The 13,849-nt window shown below is 39.8% G+C and overlaps 1 non-coding gene across 1 annotated transcript; it reads left to right on the top strand.

The window, feature by feature from the left end:
* Positions 1 to 11,538: 11,538 nt before the first annotated feature.
* Positions 11,539 to 11,693, top strand: LOC119583171. The gene has a single exon (XR_005229697.1). It is a non-coding gene; the product is annotated as a U1 spliceosomal RNA (small nuclear RNA).
* Positions 11,694 to 13,849: the final 2,156 nt, after the last annotated feature.

Genomic DNA, 13,849 nt, shown 5'->3' on the forward strand with positions numbered 1-13,849 from the left:
CTCTCAAAGTGCTCTTCGGACGCTAAATTCTTTCAAAGCAGGTGGCGATGAAGAAATTGTGAGTTGCATTAAGCGTAACGTAACCTATGCAACAGAGCGTAATTTCAACATTCAGTTTGTATGGATACCATCTCATGTTGGCATACGCAAGCACGACCACGTAGACAAATTGGCGAAAGAAGCCTGCAGCAAGGATATTGTGAACATAGATCTTGGGATGCCTCTTGCTAGGGTTGCACATATATTGAAAAGTTCTCATAAGGAAGAACTAGTAGATCTGATCAACACTCAAAGGCCTGAAAGCTGTACCATAAGGCACTACGATCAGTATAGAGATGACAAGCCTTCCTATGGGTGGCACCGAAGTCAAACCAGACAGTGTGACGTGGTTATTGCCAGAATACGTTTAGGTTACAGAATGTACTGGCAACTGCACGGTGCAAGAAGTGCAGATGAATCTAGATGTAGACTGTGTAACGAAGAAAACAAACGAACGCTTGAAGCACTATATCTCGGAATGTCATGTGATACAGCCTTTCAGACCACCTAACATGAGGTATAAAGAACTATGTGAATATTTCATTTCATCTGATACATTGGAAGATATACTCGTACTATTCCCTAAATTTACTATGTGATAACTCCCGTAAGCAAATAACAGTGTTATTCAAACACAGTGGCAAAAGCATATGTAAGTAATAATTTTTGTATGATGTATGATTTATATTTCTATTTTACCTTATACAACTACAGTAGTTACAGACTACTGTACAATGTCAGATATATGTAAAACTGTAATCATGATTGCCCACGCCTGAGCAGATAGCCAGGGTGGTAAATAAACTTACTTAACTTAACTTAACTTATGTAAAACACGTAGTGTCCGTGCCCCACTGTTGGTGTTCTTGCGTGCGTAACGCTTCACTCTACAAAGGGGAAAATTGCGATATCGTGTGATGTGTTTGAATCAGTGTGCGGTGGTCAGTACAGTAAAAATCCATGGTGTTGTGTTTATTAAGTTGTGTTTATTAATGAGCTAAAAGCCCACAGTGTTGTGTTCATTAAGGAGTTAAAAAGCCCAGTGTTGTGTTTATTAAGGAGTTAAAAAGCCCACAGTGTTGTGTTCATTAAGGAGTTAAAAAGCCCACAGAGTTGTGTTTATTAAGGAGTTAAAAAGCCCACAGTGTTGTGTTCATTAAGGAGTTAAAAAGCCCACAGTGTTGTGTTTATCAAGGAGTTAAAAAGCTCACAGTGTTGTGTTTATTAAGGAGTTAAAAAAGCCCACAGTGTTTGTTCATTAAGGAGTTAAAAGGCCCACAGGTGTTGTGTTTATTAAGGAATTGAAAACCCACGGTGTTGTGTTTATTAAGGAGTTGAAAACCCACAGTGTTGTGTTTATTAAGGAGTTGAAAACCAACAGTGTTGTGTTTATTAAGGAGTGAAAAAAACACAGTGCTGCATTCTTGCAGAGTCAAATACCCACGGTGCTGCATTCTTGCAGAGTCAAATACCCACGGTGCTGCATTCTTGCAGAGTCAAATACCCACGGTGCTGCATTCTTGCAGAGTCAAATATCCCACGGTGCTGCATTCTTGCAGAGTCAAATACCCCACGGTGCTGCTTCTGCGAGTCAAATACCCGTGCGCATTCTTGCAGAGTCAAATACCCACGGTGCTGCATTCGTGCAGAGTCAAATACCCGGTGCTGCATCCCTGCAGAGTCAAAAACCCACGGTGCTGCATCCCTGCAGAGTCAAAAACCCACGGTGCTGCATCCCTGCAGAGTCAAATACCCACGGTGCTGCATTCCTGCAGAGTCAAATACCCACGGTGCTGCATCCCTGCAGAGTCAAAAACCCACGGTGCTGCATCCCTGCAGAGTCAAATACCCACAGTGCTGCATCCCTGCAGAGTCAAATACCCACGGTGCTGCATTCTTGCAGAGTCAAAAAACACATGGTGACTCATTGACTAAAAACAGGAAACCCACACTGTGTTGATCAGATGTCAGGAGATGCGTCTCCCGCAGGAAATAGTCGGTGGACGTAAGAAAAGATGGAGGTGGAAATAGACACTGCTAGAGACGATGTGGTGTGGACGGACAAGGATATAAAAGAGTCTGAAAATCGCGAACCTCATGGTGGAAGAACAGGTGAAGAAACACCTTTCGCACCTCTTGGTCCTGGAATGTCAAAAGGGGAAGGAAGTCCCCAGGTTTGCTCCATCATCAATTCTGGAGAAGGGACTCCTCTTAGTCCAGTGAGTGAACATAGGGGGAAGGAAAGTTCCCGAGCCTACCCATCGACAGCTCTGGCCAGCGTGACCCTCACTCGGAAAGTCGCATGGCAGACCCTGTCATCCTATGGAGTGATGTTATAGAAGAATTAAACGGACTCCGGAGAAACCTTGCAAGGAAGGAAAGCCATAAGGACGACAATGACAATAAAATAACGGAAATCAAGGCAACGAAAATGCACTACATCAGAATCCACAAGTGATGAGGACAGCTGCTCAGACACTGAATCAGAATCATCGAGCATCGACGAAAAACAGTGGAGATCTAAACGACTTCGAAAACACAGCACTACTGAAACTTCAAGTGATGATGGTGCCATGATAGCACACCGGCCCAAACGAAAAATTCGCAAATCCCAGAAGAACCGCTCCCGCTCAAAACCATCCGATCAAGGTGCTGACAAAAAAACATTTGTGGAGGTAATACAAATGTTGCAAGTAAAACTTCCCAAGCTAAATGGTAGTAGTCCTGAGGAGTATTGGGCCTACCGGAGTCGGTTTGAGCAAGAAGTACTTCGCACCTTTATGCCCCCACAGGTAAAACTGAACCGCTTATTTGACCTTTGCGATACAAAGGTGAGAAGGTACATTACCCACTGTATGGGACTGCCAAAGAAGGAGGGCTTAACGACAGCACAGGTGGAAGCTGTAAGGAGCGAGGTGCCCCCCCCCCCCCATTGTTTAAGTGATAGTAACAGCTGCTGATGACATGTGCCTTGCTGGACTCCGGTAGTTCCTGCTCTTTCAGTTCCATCAAGGTAGTAGAAATGCTTCGGCCAAAGGAGAGAAGAGAGACAACGGTGATTACTACACTGACACAGGAAACTTACCATGACACCAAACAGGTTGATCTCATGGTCAAGGGACTGTACACAGGAAAGAATACCACTATGCGACTCCGTCAGGTGATCGTCCTCGATTCCTTCCCTGAAGGTCTGATCAAAGCTAGAGTGAGCCAATTGAACACCACTCGCTGGCCACACCTACGAGACTGGTTCTACTCAGGCAAATCCACCAGACTGGAGTGTCGAGTTACTGATCGGGCAGGGCGCTCCCTCAGCACTTATGCCTCTGGAGGTCAGAAGGGGGAGAGGAGGTGAACCCTTTGCTGCAAGGACAAAATTAGGATGGGCGGTTAACGGTCACTGGGAGCAACAAATTTTAGGACCTACATAAGTGAAGTGCCCTGTACCGCAGCACGAGCACCATGTGCCTTGGAGAGGAGCACACAGATGAAAAGGGAAGATCAGCGGAGGATTATCAAGTCCTACATTTGTGGGACAAAGAGGGAACCATGGTTGATGGACATCATGAATTCCCAATTCACTTTAAGGAAATTGAGCCCCAGCTTCCAGACAATTGGATAATGGTGAAAAGACGACTTGCTGGCCTAAAAACACGTCTTCAAAGGGATGAAATCCTGAAGGCTAAATATGTAGCAGAAATGGAGAAGTTACTTCAAGAAGGACATGCTGAGCAGGCAAAGGGAGTAGGACCGCCAGGGAAGACATGGTACCTACCACACCACCCGGTATTCAATCCTAACAAACTTGAGAAAATACACATAGTGTCCGACTGTGCTGCTTCCTTTGAAGGCACCACCCTAAATAAGCAGGTCATGCAAGGCCAGACTTGATGAATGACCTGCTGGCATACTGCTCCGGTTTAGAGAAAGAAGAATTGCAGTAGCTGCTGATATCAAGGCTATGTTTCACCAGGTAAAGGTCACCCCAAGGGATCATGATGTTCTAAGGTTCTTGTGGTGGCCAAAAGGGGGATTTCTCTGCGAGGCCAAAAGTATATCGCATGACTGTGCACTTATTTGGAGGTGTTTGGAGCCCCGCATGTGCATCATTTGGTCTTCTAAGGACACTATCTAAGACCAAATTAGCAGATGTAAAAGAGAACTTCTATGTAGATGGCCTCTTGATATCTGTCGAGAATGAAGCAATGGCCATTCACCAGGCAAAGCAGTTGAAGGACGAAAACGCCGCCCTCTTACTGCGATCCCGGGCGATGTCACAGAACCAGAAGCTTTAACCCCTAACCATGCCCTGAGGATGAATGTAGATGGTATCCAGATGCAGACAAATGACAATGCTTCACTTGACAACACATATGGGCGAGCCTGGATCCATGCACAAGTCCTAGCAGATAGGTTCTGGAGATGATGGAAAGCTGAATACCTGAACACATTGAGGATGAGACAGAAACAGTTGAAGCCATCCAGAAATCTTCAGGAAGGAGACCTGTCCTCATTGTCGAACGACATACTCCCAGGAATCAGTGGAGGCTAGGGAGGGTTTGCATAGGCTTAGCCGTTAAGTGGACTCGTTAGCAAGACAAAGGTTCCGGACTAGTTCTGGAAATCCTCATCAGACCCCATATGAAGTTTGCCTCTTAGAATTAATCATTATCCTAACCCTTGATTATTGGTTGCTCCACAGTGGAGCAAGGTGTAGTGTAGCCGCCGCTGGTTATAGTAACATACTTTCATATTATGGGTATCATATATCTGGTATATCAGCTTATCTGTAACACTTGCAATCGGAGAGGCTGTGTTGTATAAAATTCATCTTCTGTGTCACAACTCCTCGAGGAGGCCTATTCGCTGTTACCGGCCGGGTCACACAGATGGTCCTCGCATCCATAAGGGCTTACCTGTCAGAACTTGTTTGTGTGATGGGTCGTCCCCCTAGGAAGTGATGTGGCTCGTTCCATGTGATCGATGCTGGGATATATTGGGGTCGTGACCCAACTAATGTCACATATGACGTGGAATTACTTACTCGGAGCATATGTATGTTTCAAGTGAGGGCAGTTAGGAGAGAACCTCCGTGCGCAAGACGCCCATAGCATACTGGAATCGCTGATATTCTGGGGACTGTCCCGCCAATGCGTATGTATCCGGTATTGTAGGAAGTTCTTTATCATTATAACCTAATATATATTGTTTTAGTGGTTTATGTATTGTATGCACTCATTCTATAATCGATGTATTCATTAACAGGTTTGACCGCTACTGAATAACCTTAACGAGTGCTACGCAGTTATCAGTCACCCCACACCCATTGACAATCATAGCTTCTTCGGCGGCCACATATATATATATTTATACAAATTAATATATAGATATATATATATCTATATATATATATGATTATATATATATATATATATTATATGAATAGGTTAGGTACCTTTGCAGATTTACCTAGTCTCTTAGTTGCAAAATATGACATGTGCGGCTTTCATCCTGAGCCCCCAATCTCTCTCTCTCATCTCTCTCTCTCTCCTGTCTTTCCTATCTATCTGTCCTATCTGGCCTCTTTCCTCTCTCGCATTAGTGTAGACCAGTGAGAGAGGCACGGCATCCTTTTCACTGTCCTGAATACGGCTGTTCTCAACACTACACTAGCAAGAACCGGATCGTACCTTCACACCTCTGTCCGCATCAGCTGCCTTTTCCTCCTTCGAGCAGCGCAGGTGCTCTTCCCTGCTTTCTCTCGACATTCAACATATAAGTGAGCATACCTCCATTAAGGAGCCGTCCGCATAAAATGATCTATATATATATATATATATATATATATAATTATAATATATTCTATATATTGGAATATATTTAATAGGACAATATATCTCCCACTATCTATATGTATATATATTCTATCATATAATAATATTATATATCTATATATATATACTATATATATATATATATGTATATATACAATATACTACTCTAGATCTATATATATATATATATACTAAGAAGATATCTATATAAGTATGCATCCATATATTGGCACTATATATATCTGCATCTATCATATTCTTATCTCTCTCTCTACTCTATCAGATCATCTTCTCATATATCTCCCTCTCTTGAAGCGCTGTATATATATTATCTTGCAATATATATCGCCTGAATCAATCCACTGCAGACGTAGCCTCTCCAATCTATTCCAACTTGCCTGTTTGCGTTTTTTGTTTCCATCTTGGCAGCACAATTTTTGCCATCGTGCCATTGGGCTGCTCTTGGGCCTCTTATTTTCTATACCCAGTCTGTTTGCTTTCTTTTCATCTTTCGTCCTGTCTCCGCATATATGACCTGCCTTGCCATTTTTCTTTTTGAGCTCACTAGTATATCTTCCCTTTTGTCTGTGTTTCTTGAGCCCCAGTCGCCTCCATCCGATCTCTTAGGCTAATTCCCAGCATCAACCTCTCCATCCCTCTCCGGGCACTTTCCTCTCCAGTATTTTGGTTGTAGTCCATATTTCGATCCATAGGGTATAACTGGGAGGACGCATGGTTAAAGACTTTTCTTTTTAACATAATGGCAAGGAGCTTCTAGTAGGCTACTGTGTTTGCCCAAAGGCGTTCCAGCCTAGGCTGATGGGTCGCTAATTCCTCTTCGCAAAATGATTTGTCTGTCGAGTTGCCCTAGGAATATATTCTTGTCACTGCCATCTAGCGCTTCGCCTTGTACATGTATCTATTCGATATTAAGTCTACTGTGACATGATTTTTTTTTTCTTTTTTTTTTAGGCCGACTTTCCGACTTTCTCTATTCAGATCGTTTATTAGTTGCTGCTTGCATTTCATTTGCAGATTAACTAAACAGACCATATCATCATACAATCTTATGTTGTTTAGGATATTGCCTCCTATTTTGATGCCATTTCCGTTTCCATCTAGCTTCTTGAATATTTTCCTCAAGACAAACTTAAAACAGTTTTTGGTGAGATGGTACCGACCTGTCTAACACCTGTTTTAATTGGTATTTATCGGTTGCTGTGTGAGCTTGTTGTTGCTGTCCCTCTTCGTAATATCTTCCAATATTTTGCAATATCCCCTCCTCTACTCCCTGTCTTCGCATGCGTCTTCTACGTACTTGCTGTTATTTGTTTAAGAGTCCAATACCTGTTCGTAATCGATGAATGCCATACAGGAGAGGTTTCCTATATTCGTTTTCTTCTCTCTCTCTCTCTCTCTCTCTCCTCTCCCTCTTCTCTCTCTCTCTTTTTTCTTATTTGGGTGAGCGTGGGATGTTGTCTGTTGTTGAGAATCCCACTGCGAAGCCTGGCCTGTTCTCTAGGCAGGCTTCGACAGTGTAGATGTTCGAGTAGTGATGAATTTTTGTTACAGAATGTAAGTAAATGAAAGGAGGCATATGTTTCGGTAGTTTTTAGATCCTTTCTATCGCCATTTTTATGTATCCAAATAATTGTAGCATTTGTTCCGATGAGAAGGCATTTTATTTGTTGACAAGATTAGACTAGTTTCACTGTTGCAATTTCTCTTACATCTGTTATAAAGGTCTGTATTAATTCCGTCTTCACCTGGTGGAAAGGATAATGTTGATATCAAGACAAAGACGGGAGGTTGACTATAATATACACAAATACACACAAACCCACACACACACACCACCACACATGCGAATCACACAGATACACACACGTGTACAATACGTGGTTTGTGTGTGTGTATATATATATCTATATATATATATATATATATATATATAATATATATAGATAATTATTATATATATATTTAAACGACCCAGCATGCCAAACAAAATAGACATATGTTTATATACACATTATCGTATATATATTATAGATTATATGTATATTATATATATATATTATATATATAATATATATATATAGTAGAATATATATATATGTTATCTGTATATATATTAGTATATATATAATCTATATATATATATATATCTATAATATATATATTAGGTGAAGGGTTTAAATTTTAGAGGTACACACACACACAATACACATATGTTTATATACCATAGTCGTAATATGTATATATATATAATATATATATAGATATATATTATAGATATATATGATATATATATGTATAATATATATATATATATATATATATATACTATCTATATATATATAATATATATATATATCTATATATATCATATATATATATCTATATTCTGTATGTATGTAGTATGGCGAGAAAGAGATAGCACAGACATCTAGCGGGAAGTAGAGACTATGAACTTGAGGTAGGGAACGAAGGTATAATATGTAATAAATGTACAACAGTGTTATTTTACCCGTAAGCAGACTTCCATTCGGGTTTTTAATTTTTTCTCTCACTTTTCATATTCGTCCCCTTAAATTACATTCTACAATCTCACGGATTCCACTTTCTCGAGAAACACAAGGAGAACACGAACAAACAAAACCAAACGAAACCCAGATGACCGACACTTCCTTCACTCCCCTCCCTATCCCGTGTCGTTCCCTCCCCTTTCCCCCGCGACCCACCTTTATTTTGCGAACTTTTTTTTAACATTAATGAACGGTCCAAGATATTTGTTCTGTTCTCTGCAGTAACCCTTCAGACATCGCATGTTTTTGTATCTTAGCCTCTTTCGTTGTTGACACGTCCTATCGTACAAGGATGACCTGTCCTTTAATTTCGTCCGTTGCCAAAATCTCACTGGACTAGGTTGCCGTACATAGTGTGTTTGTAGAACGATCTCAGTCCTCCAAGTAAAGCAAGTTGTCTTTCCTCTTGTCATTCGGTTCGTTTTCGGCTACCATATGCGCAAAGTACATTTCAGTTAATCTGTATTACGTACTCGCTTGCAACATCCCAGCCCTGCGTCACGGCCCGCGGATCAGGTTGCCGCCCTGTCTGACCATGCATTGTTTCTGCTAAATCTGCGGACAAACTTTCCCTCAGTAACTCCTCGTGTATCTGCACAAGCAATGTCTCCCTTTATGGGTTGTTTCTGTTAAGCCTGACTAACGTTGTCCCAGCAGTACTCGCTCGCAACCCGAGGCCTTGACGCCTCCCTCCAATAGTTTTTCAAAGCCTGAGGATGAACTTCCCTCCCATATTTTTAGATGGACCACGCGTTCGACATCTATCAGCACATGTCCTTTAGACCACATTTACATGCCTCTCTTCGCGACTGTCGCATGCCCATCCTACAGTTGGCATGTCACTGATGATTTCAGATGGGTGCACTTTCCATGCGTTGGGCCGCCTCCGTGCCACGAGGCAACGATGGTCAATGTTACGTGTGTTATCATCGTCAACGAGATCCCTGTTCGTTTTCGAGCGTGCCACGGGGACTACTGAATTGCAGGTCACGCATTTCCCCCAGTAGCTGAGCTCGACCGCTTTATTTTACTACCTCTGGTACATACGCCTACACCTGACTTGTTTGGGCGTATACCTTGCGTTACTTTAACCTCCTGCAGAGACTGGGATTGTACTCCTGTGCTGGTTATATTTCTTGGTTTCCACAATTAATGATGAGGCCTTGCTATCCCTAGATCATTAACACGAAATCAAAAGACACAACACACAAATCAGTTGCAAACAACGCTCTACACTGATCATCTTCCACGAGCATTCAACTTGCGCTCATTTGACCACTTTCTTGCTCACACACCAACATTCGACCATCTCTTCCTTCGAGACCTCCTGCCTTACTGTTACAAAACTTCTCTTTCTTTCGTATGTCCCAACCCGATCTAGAATACATACACTTTCATATTTAAACTATTTGTACTCCCTCCATGTCACATACACAACTTATTTTTTGTGTGGTTTTGCAACTTTTATATTTGGTTATTGTCTTCTGTTGTATCGTGAACTATCCATCATGTTCCTTTTGCATATGTTGAAATTTAAATATATCGACGTGAAAATAGAAAATAATCGACTAAGACTCACGGATTTGCTCCACTCCACGGAAATCTTTAGTAAGAGAAATCAGAATAGATATAATGGTAACCGAACTGACCAACAAAGGTAAGACTGAGGACAGGACTGAATTTGAAATAAATCTATTATCTATTATAATAAGAATATACGCTAAGTATATATATGTCAGGTAAGTGAGAATGTAGTTGAATTTAACAACTTGAAAGTGAGGCATTGCATACTAGCAATTCAGTTGTATCATACATCACTGAGATAATGTTTTTAAAGATACAAAAATCGTTTGATTCCTAAATTCGATGATTTTCTAATACGAAAGAATGTTAACGTGAATTTCATTGGAGATGCATTGGAATATGTTTTTTGGAAGAAATATGCATTCGTGGTAATATATTCTAGTCCCTGATACCCCTTATATACTATATATTATATATATATATAATATATAGATATATATTATATATATCTATCTATATATATATATATATATATAGATATATCCATGTTATAGTATATACATACGTCTCCCTCTATATTTTGCTGTATTACCATTTTGATCAAATAGGTGTCGATTAATGCCCATATGTTGAAAATAGCCAAACTACACCCACATGCTACTACATACATATACCAACATTAACACGTGAAACCGTTGTAGTAGAACATAGTCCTCAGTAAAAGTAGTCTGTGAATGAATTTAAACCAGGATAAAAAATATGTTCATACATTATAAAATCGCGTTATAGTGCGTGCCGGTTTTCCTCGCCAAGATTCTCGTAATATTTCAACCACGATGAGGACTGTTAGTGTAATTCTCTAACAGAAGAGGCTCTCAAGTTTACGATGTTTCAGAAAGGATTACACAGACTTGAGTGCTTGAATATTGGTCACGAGGAAGTATTCGTGAACTTTTGAAACTCCTGATAGAGAAAAAATCTACGTATAAAAATGAGAATTGTGTTGTTTCGTGGATTGATCGTTTCCAAACCAAACAAATTACCAGTAAACTGGAAGTGATGTCACTGCTTGTTTATTAAAGTACCTTTTCTTGGTTTCGAGAATGGTTTAATCCGCATCTAAAATAAACAACTAACAAATTCAGATGCCTCTGCGATATTACATAATTATTATTTGGCCTACTATTTTGAATGGCCATTATTCTTAGCATTGCCACTGCTACTACCACTATGAGTGTGATAATTACTCTTGTAAATTGGCAGTTACCTCCTTGAGTTCTTCTACCCCGTTATTCCATTACCGCTGTGACCTGGTGCAGCAGTAGGTAACTGTATGAACTGAATGTTCAGTCGTGTTAAATGACGTAGACAATCTTGGTATTGTATACCATATGTCATGTAGAGGATAGCGTGTGTAAATAGATGAGTAGGGGCCGTTGCTGAAATTAAGTCTTAAAAGTGAAGGATTGTAAATCCAGAGTAATTATGAGAGCATAAATAAGATTATCGCATTCTCAGTTTAAGCGGTCGTGGTCGCGCATGGCTTAGGAGAGCTACATACATGCACCGGTTATGCACGTGATCAAGAAGGCGGTTCTCCCAGGGCGAAGCTCACATTGCACTCAGTTGGCGCCGACTCCCAGCGATTAACCAAATGTGAATTAAATCGAGTGCGCAATTTTTGGTAGCGGGGGGCCTGCGTTCCTTATAACATTCGTTAAAGAATAGAATGGTTCTAAATCCACCTGCCACCAAGGCTTTTTAATATTTTAAACCTGCCATATTTTCATTGGATGTTTTGTCAAACCAGCACAGTTTACGACAAACATCCATATATCTTCCGAAACCACAATATTTGTACAGATCACTCCTTTGAGGATACTGTGTACTTTTGTTCATACAGTAGCAAAGGTAGTTTTTATATGGGATCAAAAAGTATCTTTATATTTTTCCAAACTATTAAAAGGTTATTGTTAAGGTCTTTGAAGGGTAATCCTTTTCATTCCATTTCTCGACAAATTATCAGCATAGTATAAAGCAATATCGAGAATATATATATATATATATATATATCTCTATATATATCCTATATCGTATGTATATATATTACATGTAGTTCAGTGAATCGTATTTCATGAGAATAAAGAATAGTTGATGTCACTGGAAATGAGATGTGTATGCGGAATAATTTATTGCAACTATACTGATTTTTCTGTGCTAAAGCGCATAATTTGAGTGCACTTTTGCTTCATTATTAGTTTTCTAGGGTAATATCCTTCTATCTTATCCTAATGGCACTTTTTGTCAGAATTAACTTTTGTCGCCTTTTATGATTTTGAGAGACAGTATTTTTCTGCATTTACTATAGTGATATTAAATTTTAAAATATAGCATTACGGTTAATTTAAGACGAAATTGTTGGGTCCTGGAAAGATCTAAATTTAAGAAGAGAAAAGGGTTGATTCCTCATAATAAAGTATTTAAAAGTATGGCATTTCATTATTGCTTATAACATTTGAACCCTCGAAGTGGACTTTAGAAGAAAAAAATCGAGTAGACTCTTGAGTTGTTTACTTTCCACAGTAATCTTGTGTAAATGGCGAAAGATTTTGCGTTTTTTTTTTGGTTTTTTTTGTAAAACATCATATTAATAATGATTCTTAATAACACATTCTTAATCACTTTATTACTATGATTTCATTGATTTTCATTACACAATATAAAAGAGCTGCTACAAGAGGTAATACATAACATATCTAGCTCATATGACAAATGCCAACAGCATCTGGTGTTCCCAGGTGGTCACCCATCAAAGTACTCCAGACCTAACGTTGCTTTAACTTCTTTGATTCGGAACTGTAGAAGCGTGGTTGTCATCGATTCTAATCTGTTTTGGTACATGGATTCGGTTGTGGCAGAGTATGAGAAAAAACATTAACCATTGATTCTGTTCGTGGTTAAGCAATTTTTTTCATGACTCAAATTTACTACTCATACTTGTTCAGTTGGTTTGGGCAACGCGTAAACTTCAGATTACTATTGATGACAATGATAGTGTTGGTCGCCTGGGTCGACGTGTGTGTGAAATATACACACATAGACTCCGCCCCTATAAAGTCTGAATTCTAGACGCACCCAAGTTCAACCAATAATGTAACTTGTATAAACGGGATCATATGTCAACACATTGGACAAAGACTTTTTAAAAAAATCAATAATACGATACTCATTAGCAGGATTCTATAATTGTCTATCACTATGCGCTTAACTTGTCTTGTTTATGTGTTGCTATTCATCGTACAATGACTACTAGTGATGCATGCTTGACCTCCATATCTATTTTATTTATCTCTCAGCGTTAATCGTTGAACGAGCCTATTAGCATATCGTTAGTAGTTTTCTATAAAGCGGACACTTACGTACCGGTATATTTGTGCGTGGTGTTTACATACAGCACGCGGAAGCTAGCTCTCAAGATGTCTATGATCATTAGGTATTTCGATTCTTGGTTACGTATGTATAGGATAGTAGCTAATGATAGAACACCCCAGGCATGATAGATATCATCTACCCGTTTATTTATCTCATGAACCTTATGATTGTATTTGCATCATAGTTGTGCTCACTTGCGAACCTCAAGTTGGAGAAGTGTAGTCCTCGACCGTGAATATTGGAACAGTATATTATATCGTTGTATTCAAGATAAGACGGGAGTTACTATATATTAATGTAATGCGCAAGACTATAGTCACCACTACACACTACCCGGCTCCACGATCCGCACAACACCACACACACACACACCACACACACTACACTACACAACATCACTACTACCCTACACACACACAGTCACCCCTACGC

Source organism: Penaeus monodon, chromosome 16 (genome assembly GCF_015228065.2).
Source record: "Penaeus monodon isolate SGIC_2016 chromosome 16, NSTDA_Pmon_1, whole genome shotgun sequence".
Lineage (NCBI taxonomy): Eukaryota > Metazoa > Arthropoda > Malacostraca > Decapoda > Penaeidae > Penaeus > Penaeus monodon.